This window comes from Tenrec ecaudatus, chromosome 5 (genome assembly GCF_050624435.1).
Source record: "Tenrec ecaudatus isolate mTenEca1 chromosome 5, mTenEca1.hap1, whole genome shotgun sequence".
NCBI lineage: Eukaryota > Metazoa > Chordata > Mammalia > Afrosoricida > Tenrecidae > Tenrec > Tenrec ecaudatus.
In genome coordinates this window covers 35011701-35021332 of record NC_134534.1, presented here as the reverse complement: position 1 = coordinate 35021332, position 9632 = coordinate 35011701, and the positions used below count along the sequence as shown (strand labels likewise).

Genomic DNA, 9632 nt, shown 5'->3' with positions numbered 1-9632 from the left:
TAATTCTACTTAATTTTAATTAATTTACATGGAAGTATCCATATGGACAATGGGTGGCCATCTTGGACAACACAGAGCAGCAATACAGAGCCAGCATGAAAGGACGATATTGGAGCTAAAAGCAAATGGAGAAATGACCAGTAGAGAATCAATGTCAGACAGACTTGGCTTTCCACCGCCATGGTCTGCCACTTACTAACTGTGCCATCTTGGACAAATTATTCTCTGGATGTCATCTATAAAAATGGCAAGACTAATATCGACCTCCTATGCCTACAGAGAGTTATTAGAAGAACTACACAAGACGATGCAAGCATTCAGAAAATGTTTGACTGAGGGGAAGAGCCAGATCCATGGTCATGAACATTATCTGAACTAAAGCCTTCCAGAGCTTCAGGCACTGGGGATTGGGCATGCGGTGTAGGACATCTGTGGAGAGATGGGTAGCTCAGTTTTCTCCCAATGTTTCTTTTAGCTATAATTCTGTAAGTATATTTGCTAAACATTTTTCTCCCTCTTTTCTACATTATTTGTTGTTGTATTGTCTAGCAAATGACATCAGCATCTCTCTGTGACTTAAAAAAAATCATTTTATTGGAGGCTCGTACAATTCTTATCACAATCCATACATCCATCGTGTCGAGCACATTTGTACATTTGTTGCCATCATCATTCTCAAAACATTTGCCTTCTACTTGAGACCCTTAATATAGGCTCCTCATTTCCCCCCTCCCTCCCCACTCCCCCTCCCTTATGCACCCTTCATAATTCATAAATTATTATTTTATCATATGTTACACTCTCTGTGTCTTATAAAGATGTTATTGTTGTTGCTAAGTGCTATGGTTTTGGCTCCGATTCACTACAGCTGTGCACACAGAACGAAACACTGCCTGGCCCTGGCCCTTCCTCATAAGTGCTCTGAGGTTGGAGTCCATTGTGGGAGCCACTACCATCTATCTTCCTGAGGCCCTTTCTTTTTAACTGACCATCTACTTTGCCAAGCATGATGCCCTTTTCCAGGAACTGGCCTCTCCTAAGAACATGCCCAAAGGACATGAGGTTAAATCTTACCGCTCTTGATTCTAAGGATCATTCTAGCTATACTTCTTCCAAGATAGACTGGTTTTATTCTTCTAGCAGTTCATGGTACTTTCAATATTTTTTCACCAATACCATAATTCAAATGCATCAATTCTCCCACAGTCTTCCTCATTCATGGGCTGACATCCGCGTGCCTATGATGCAGTTGAAAATACCGTGGCTGCTAGAGTCTGCAGCATCTTTGTCCCAAAGTGACCTTCTTACTTCGACAAGAGCCCTTAAGCAGCAGACCTGCCCAATTCTATGCATCTGGTTTATTTCTTGACTGCTGCTTCCATTCGAACTGATTATGGATCCAGCTGCAATGAAGTCCTTGACAACGTCAATGTTTTCTCCATCAATCATCACGTTCGGAGGATTTTTGTTTCCTTTACACGGAGTCACATCCGACACTGAAAGCTGAAGTCTTTGATTTTCATTCAATGATAACTAGTTGATCAATTTCAGACTGAAGAAGTTGGTGGAATTCTTCGATTTTTTTCCAATCACTAGCTATAGTGGTTGGTGCATAAATTTGAATAACAGTTGTTTTTAATGGGATTTCCTTGGAGACGCATAGCTATTGCCCTTTGGCACACACACACAGCATTGTGCTTCAAGATAGATCTTGTCATATTCTTTTTAAGGGACTTCTCTGCGGTGTAATCCCGAGTATGGCTCGGGGTTACCGCTTCTGACAGTCAACATTCACCTGAGCCACCTCGGGATTGCCGCCAGGGAGGTTAATGATGAATCTCACACCATCTCTGTTGGATTTGTCTTCCCTGGCCCAGGAAACCACACAGTTGTGTGGCTCTCCTTTGAAGGCATTTTGAGTGCCCTCCACCCGAGGGGCTCATTCCAGCACCATATTCAATAAAAACTGCCATTTACAAGGTTTCCAGTGGCTAATCCCTCAGACGCAGGCAGCTCATACCTTGTGCATAGTCTGTGCTCAGTCTGTGAGCTCCACGGAAACCTTTCCCCACCCAGGCCCTGCTGGTATTTGAAAAGCCGGTGGCATAACTTTCTGTATAACAGGTACATACAAGCCACCCAGTGTGACAAGCTGACTGATGCATGGTGGTCTTCTAAGCACATGTTTTTAACTCTGAGTTATTTAGTATACTGTCTGGCCATATTAGTGTAGAAGATTGACTAAACTATCACATTATTGTACTTCGTGATTACTAAGAAATAATGTTTGTTGGACTTGCCATGGTGCTATAAGATTCCTTGTTATATATTCTTATTTCCACGGGTGATTTTTCAGACACCTCTGGGGCATTCTAAGAAGCTTTGTCCACGACACATTTCACTGAATATTTGTCTGACTTTTCCTTACTAGACTCTTAAAGATACGAAAGACACACAAATGTTTATAAACATTTTATACTAATTCTGATATATCACAGAATAGTTCTTGCAAACTCTAATGTTTTGTGTCCAAAATCTCTGTGGCTCTTGGGGTGGTTTAGAAAAACATATTAGCGAGTCCGGCAGGGCGGCCGAGGGGAAGAGTGAAGGAGCAGAACCCCCGAGGTGTGGAGAGGCCGGCGGAGTGGAGGCCCCAGCCGTGGAGCCCTGTGGTGCATGTGTGGTGATACCCTGTCTGTGCCCCCTGCTCCCCGATGCTGCCACTGTGTCTGGAGCTGAGCAGGAAACGGCCGCGTTTATGAGCACAGCTGGGCTGACGCCCTCTCTGCCAACCGGCTCCCTCATGTCAAGTACACCTGTCCCCATGCGCCTCGGATCCCTGGGACACTCAATATGAAGATGGGCATGCCCTCCTGGTTGGACCTGATGGGGCTGAGCCCGGAGGCCCCGGCGGACGAGGCTGGCATCAAGAAGGCAGCGGAGAACATCAAGGCCCTGATTGAGCACGAGGTGCTGGCAGGCTTCTCATGGGGTGGGGCCTGTCCCTCTACACCGCCCTCACTGCCCCCACCCTCTGGCTGGCATCGTGGCGCTGAGCTGTTGGCTGCCGCTGCACCGGGTCTTCCCTTCCCCCAGGCAGCCCATGGCAGCGCCAAGGACCTGGCCACCCTTCAGTGCCACGGGGAGCTGGACCCCATGGTGCCTATCGGGTTTGGGGACTGACGGCTGAAAAGCCCCGCTCCATCGTCACACCTGCCACAGACGCAGCCGGGAGTCATGCACAGCTCCTGCCCGCGGGAGATGGCCGCTGGGAAGGAGTCTCTGGAGAAGCCTTGCCTCCTGTCTAACAGGCGTTGGAGGAACACAGCATAGATCTGAGCGGCAGAGCCAACACCCCCACTTCCTCCACCTGTCCTCTCCCACAGGCCTTGGGGCAGACAGGCCAAGGCCTGCCCAGCTTGCCCCCCGCCCCCGCAGGCAGAGAGCTGCTTCTCTTCCGCCCCCCCCCACCCCACCCCTTCCCTGGAGGCGGCCCCCCAGCAGCAGTATTGGCAGCGGGAGGAAGGGGCCCAGTCGCTGACCCACTCACTAAGGACCTCACTCACTAGCCCCACTTTGGCCCCCCTCTTGTGACCTCAGGGTTTGGCCCAACCGGACCCTCCTGGGCCCCACCTACTGACCCCCCAAGAACTCTGTCCAGATAATCATGTCATCTGCCTCCTCTCCAGCCGCTTCTGAATCACGAATGTGCCCAGGGTCCGCCCCCGGCTGCTGTGGGCCACCTGCCGCAGCCTGGCAGGAGTGTTGGTCAAGGGGTGGCGTCCCCTGCTTGCCCCACCTCCCCTGTGTGTCATCTCCTTCGTGCAGGCCTGGAGACTGCTGGGCTGGCTGGAGGCTCAAGGTCTCCCCAGCTGCCACCCACACTCAGTCCTTGTTCTTGAGGTAAGGTGGCCGTGGGGGAGCAATTGTCTGTCTTCTGTCTCCGTGTGGTTTTGGGTGATTTTCTTGTTGTATCCTGGATTCCGATAAAATTAAGGAAATTGCTTCCTCAAAAAAATGAGAAAGAATAATGTTCCAATTGAAAATGACAAAATTTCTGAAGACCCGACCCTTCTTGCAACTGTGCTACAGAGACAGCTTCTTTTAGTTCAACTCGGGTCCAGGGCTAACGGCGCAGACCTGAGAACAAAACACCTCTATCACGGGCTAGTAAAACCAACAAAACATCTCCCTTGCTCACCTACAGGGACAAGCATAGCTCGTTTCTGAGCTAACGCTTGGAGAAAGGACAGAGGTGGATCCTAAGCAGGGCAGCTATGGAGCATGCCCTGGGCACCTCCTGAAGGGGGCCGTCCCTGAGCAGTTTCTATGGACCATCTGTTTCCATTGCTAGCTGTGAGAGATCATTCAGCAGGCTAGAAAGAATACTTTCCTATCCTTTAGAAAGTCAAACTTTAGAGCAGCGCTTCTCAACCTGTGGGTCAAGACCCCTTTGGGGGTCAAATGACACTTTCACAGGGGTCACCCGATTGCTAACAGTAGCAAAATGACAGTGATGAAGGAGCAGTGAATATAATTTTATGGCTTATGGGGGTCACTAGAACATGAGGAACAATATTAAAGGGTCGCGGCCTGAGGAAGGTTGAGAAACACTGATCTAGAGCATGGCCTTGTACCTTTGAGCAAGACTTAAACAAGTCAAGGGAAAGAAGCCTATGGGCATGAGTGAGGGCTGTCTTTCAACTGCTAAGTTATTTCTGCACTGGCAATATGCAAGAGAGGGTGACTTTAAGCAAATCGCAATAATGCACAAGAAAAAGTTCCCGATGGAGAGTTGCTCCACCAGCTGTTTTCCGTACTTTAGAGGCCTGGAAAGGGGAGTGGAAGGACAGCAATCAAGCTGGTTAACATTAGCTTGTAGCAGCCAGCAGTGTTGTCACCACTTTCCAGAATAGACCCTGTGGAGTTGCGGTCCCTTTCAGTTACACCTGCTATTTAGCAGTATATGAAAACTCTGGCACGATGCCAGAACGGAGAGGGCGATTTCCCTCCAATATTACCTGTCTGGACCATCATGCTTGATTGATCATCAAGGAGAGGGTTGACTGGAATAGTCTCGGAGAATTGAGACTTTCACAGTTGTGGGATTATTTGGTTTTGGAAAATCTTTGGCATTTCCATTTTACTCATTCCCATCACGGTGACACTCCTGCGTGATTCTGTTTCTGCTAAAAGAACAACCAGAAAGAAGCCAGCCCTGGGCTCCTGGCGCTATTTACCACCCCAGGCACCCCGTTCCTCACATACTGAAGTCAGTAATCTGAGAGCTGGAGCAATCCGACAGAGTGTTTATTGACAATATAGGATGGAGTAGGCAGTACAAGCCAAGTTTTCTTCTAATTCTTTCCATGAAAATTAGATGGATTGAATAAACTTCCCAGCTGTGTTTGGTGGAAAGTGGCAGTGGAGAGACTCGCCAGTTATTTGACCATGCTAAGTATTTTAAGTACATTCGCTTCCACTCCACACATTTTCAAGATTTATAAACTGAGGTTTGGAGAGTTTAAATCAGAGTTGTAAATGGTTGACTTCAGATGCAAGCCCGGATGTGTCTGACTAGAAAGGCCACATTTAAAGTGCCGTACTTCCCTAGACTGTCTGGGTAGACTTCCACCCATTCTATGAAGGGAAAATAGGTCCTTAGTGACGAGAACACCACCAGAGATTGTATTATAGGATTTTGAAAGACAATGACCTGCTCATCAGAAAATAACTGCTTTCAACCACATAAACAGTGACTATACACAGGAACTTGCCAAGTAGAATACATATGAATCAAAGCAATTACATCTGTGAGAGGGACCACATCAGACAGAACAAGGCCAGGGGTCGACTGCAGGACAGATCAACACGAGCAAGTTCTAGATGAAACTGAAGAAAATTAAAATAAGTCTGTAAGAGCCAGAGTGTGACCTTGAGTGCATCGTTCCTGAATTTAGAGCCCATGTCAAGGACAGAGGTGATACACTGAACACTAATGTTACCTGATGGGTTGTGGGCTGGCACCAAGGACATCATACATGAAGAAAGCAAAAGATTTTTTAAAAGACAGAGGGGAAAAAAACCAAAATGGTGCCAGGAGAGACACTGAAACTTGTTCTTGAACATAGAGTAGCTAAAGTGAGTGGTGAAATGATGAAGCAAAAGAGCAGAGCAGATGGCTTGAGAAGACAAAGGGTTATGATGAAATGTACAAAGAACCACAGTTGGGAACTCAAAAGGGCACAGCACCATAGGCATTTCTCAAGTTGAACGAACTACAGGAAAAATCCAAGCCTCGAGTTGCAGTATTGAAGAATTCTGGGGACAAGAAATTGGACTACACAGGAAGTATTGAAAAGATAGAAAGAGTACACAAAAATCACTGTACCAACAAGAACTGTTTGCTTTCAATTATTTCAGGAAGTCGTATATAAACAAACTCTAATGGTCCTGAAGAAACAAATCCAAGGTCCATTGAAGGCATTGGCAAAAAGCAAGGCACCAAGAATTGATGGAATACCAGCTGAAAACCCACTGCCACAAGTCAATTTGGTTCCCATTTATAAGGTTTCTGAAACTATAAACCTTTCTGCAAACACCCAGTCTATTTTTCTCCCGTGGGGTAGCTGTTGGTTTTGAACCAGAAACTTTTCAGTTAACAGCCCAATTCTTACCCGACCACCCCACTAGAACTCCTTATACCAACAGAGATGCTTCCGTAAACGAAGGCAATGTTAGAGGCAGTAACTGGCAGATGCAATAAAAGATCAATGTCTGTGCCCATTTCAAAGTCAGGCAATTGAATAGAACAAAGAAATTATCAAGCAATATCATGAATATCATATGCAAGTAAAATTTTGCCCAAGATGATTTTCAAAATGGTTACGGCGGTACATCAACAAAGCCTTGCCAGAGATTCCAGCCGGATTCAGAAGACATGGGATAAAAGTTAGCGTTGCTGATGTCACCTGGATCTTGGATGAAAGCAGGTATGGCATATTTACCAGAAAGCAGATACCTTTACCTACATTTTATTGACTATGCAAGAACATTTGACTGTGTGAATCACAACAGAGTATGAATAACAACGTAATGAATGGGAATTCCAGAACACTTCATTGTACTCTTGTGGAAACTATTTAGACCAAGAGACAATCCTTGGAGCAGACAGAGAGAATACTGCCTGGTTAAAAATCAGGGAAGATGTGTGTCAGGGTTGTATCCTTTCACCATGGCTTTTCAATCTGTGTGCTCGGAAAATAATCAAAGAAACCAGATTATATGAAGAACTTGAATTGGAATTGGAGGAAGGCTCCTTAACCACCTGTGGTGTGCAGATAACGCATTTTGCTTGATGAAAGCAAAGGGGAATGAAGCACGTATTGATGATCACAATTCTAGCCTTCAGTAGGAACTATAACTCAACAAAAAACAAAGACTCACAACTGCACCAATAAACAACGACAACTGAAGTTGTCGAGGATTTACCATAATTTTATTTTTGGACTCACAATTAAATCCATAGAAGCAACATTCAAGAAATCAAACGACATATTCCATTGTGTAAATCCTTCTGCAAAGACCTTTTCTAAGGTACTCAAAAAGGAAAATATCACTTGGAGGACTGATATGCATTTGAACCAAGTCACAACCTTTTCAATTGCCTGATACGCAGCCAAAAGTGAAACAATTAATAAGGAAGAGCAAAGAGGAATCGGTGCCATTTGAACTATGGCGGTGGTGAAGAATATCCAAGGACTGCCAGAACACACAATCAACTCTGTGTTGGAAGAAGTGTAGCCAGAGTTCTCCTTAGCAGCAAGGATGGAGTGATCAGGTCCTGCATACTTTGAACATGTCATCAGGAGGTATCAGTCCTGAGAAAAGACACCATGTTTGGTGAAGTAGAGGATCAGCAAAAAGAAGACCTTCAATGAGATGGATTGGCACAGTGGTTCACAATGTAGGAGTGCTTGCGAGGGTGGCCTTGGATAAGCAGAGTTTCATTTGGTTGTGTGTGAGTCACAGCTGACATGACATCGCTTGACAACAATGAAGAAGTGCTTTCAAGACATTGACAGTAAACGTGAGACCCCAGGAAACTGTGACATCACAGGAAATATATACTAGTCAGGACAGAGATAGTTACTACTAACTGAATGCCTATTAAGTGCTAGGCACTTGGTGGTTGGTATTCACCTAATTATCATAATCACTCTGTGGGATAGGTGTAACTACACACCCATATTTAGGTCAGAAACTGTCTAGTCATACAGTTGACAAGGGGTAAAATGAGGTTTACAGTCAAATGTGATTTGTCACTCAACGTTCTTACTCTCAGCATCCAGTGTGGAGCTCACAGAAACTGTTTCATAGATACTTGTTGAATGAATCAATGCATAAATGAGGGTCGGATTGGAGTATGTATCTTATATCACCCAACAGAATACTAATCAGATGCTCTTGTTGGGTTGCTAACTACAAGGTCAGCAATACAAACCCACCTGCTACTCCTTGGAGGAAAGACTGGGCTATCTGCGCCTGTAAAACGGACAGCTTGGGAAACTATACTGGGTCGCCATGAGTCAGAAAATTTTACTAAATGTTGCTGCAGGTCATCCAAAGCCGTTGCAGCAACACATTGAGAAGGAGCTGCCAGAAGTTCAGGCCAGATTCAGAAGGGGCCGTGGAACAAGGGATAGGATTGCTGATGTCAGATGGATCTTGGCTGAAAGCCGAGAATACCAGAAAGATGTTTCCTTGTGTTTTATTGACTGTGCCAAGGTATTCAACAGTGCGGATCATAACCAACTATGGGTCACCTTGAGAAGAATGGGAATTCCAGAATACTCCATTGTGCTCCTGTGGAACTTCTACATGGATCAAGAGGCAGTTGTAGGAACAGAACAAGGGGACACGACATCGTTTAAAATCAGGAAAGGTAGGTGACAGCATTGTATCTTGTCACCATACTAATTCCATCTGTGTGCTGAACAAATAATCACAGAAGCTGGCTAACATGAAGAATGTGGCATCATCATTGCAGGAAGGCTTATTAACAACCTATAATATACTGACTGATAACACAAGCTTGCTTGTTGAAAGTGAGGAGGACTTGAAGCACTGGCTGATGAAGATCAAGGACTGCAGCCTTCAGCATGGATTGAAACTCAATGTCAAGAAGACCAAAACCTCACCACTGGACCAATAGATAGCATCAATATAAATGGGGGAAAAGATTGCAGTTCTTAAGGATTTTGTCTTGCTTGAGTCCACAATCGATGCTCATGGAAGCAACAGTCAAGAGATTTGTTAGGTAAATGTAGCCCTCCAGCCAGCTGGGAGCTACCCCAGATGCGTGGAAGAACTGCTCATGACCAGAAATTGAGTCTTGAGGGAAAGGGAGAGGGGCTCAAGAGCGAGAAGACCCTCCTAAGCTGCCCTGCTCGCCGGTTTTTATTGGCACCCTGGAGGAGAAAGTTTACAAAGTTCAAATGCAGGACACAAGGCTCAGGTGTTTCGTGATTCATAACTAGCGAACATTCTGGGTGACTAACAGTCTCGCAGGCGAGCCTATTCTGACCTGATGACGTGTGAAATCCTGGTGCCATAGCTTTCAGCGTTGCAGC

General features: G+C 45.7%; 1 pseudogene; it reads left to right on the top strand.

The window, feature by feature from the left end:
* The first annotated feature begins 2676 nt into the window (after nt 1-2676).
* Nucleotides 2677-3333, top strand: LOC142449064 (acyl-protein thioesterase 2 pseudogene; annotated as a pseudogene).
* The last annotated feature ends 6299 nt before the right edge of the window (nt 3334-9632 follow it).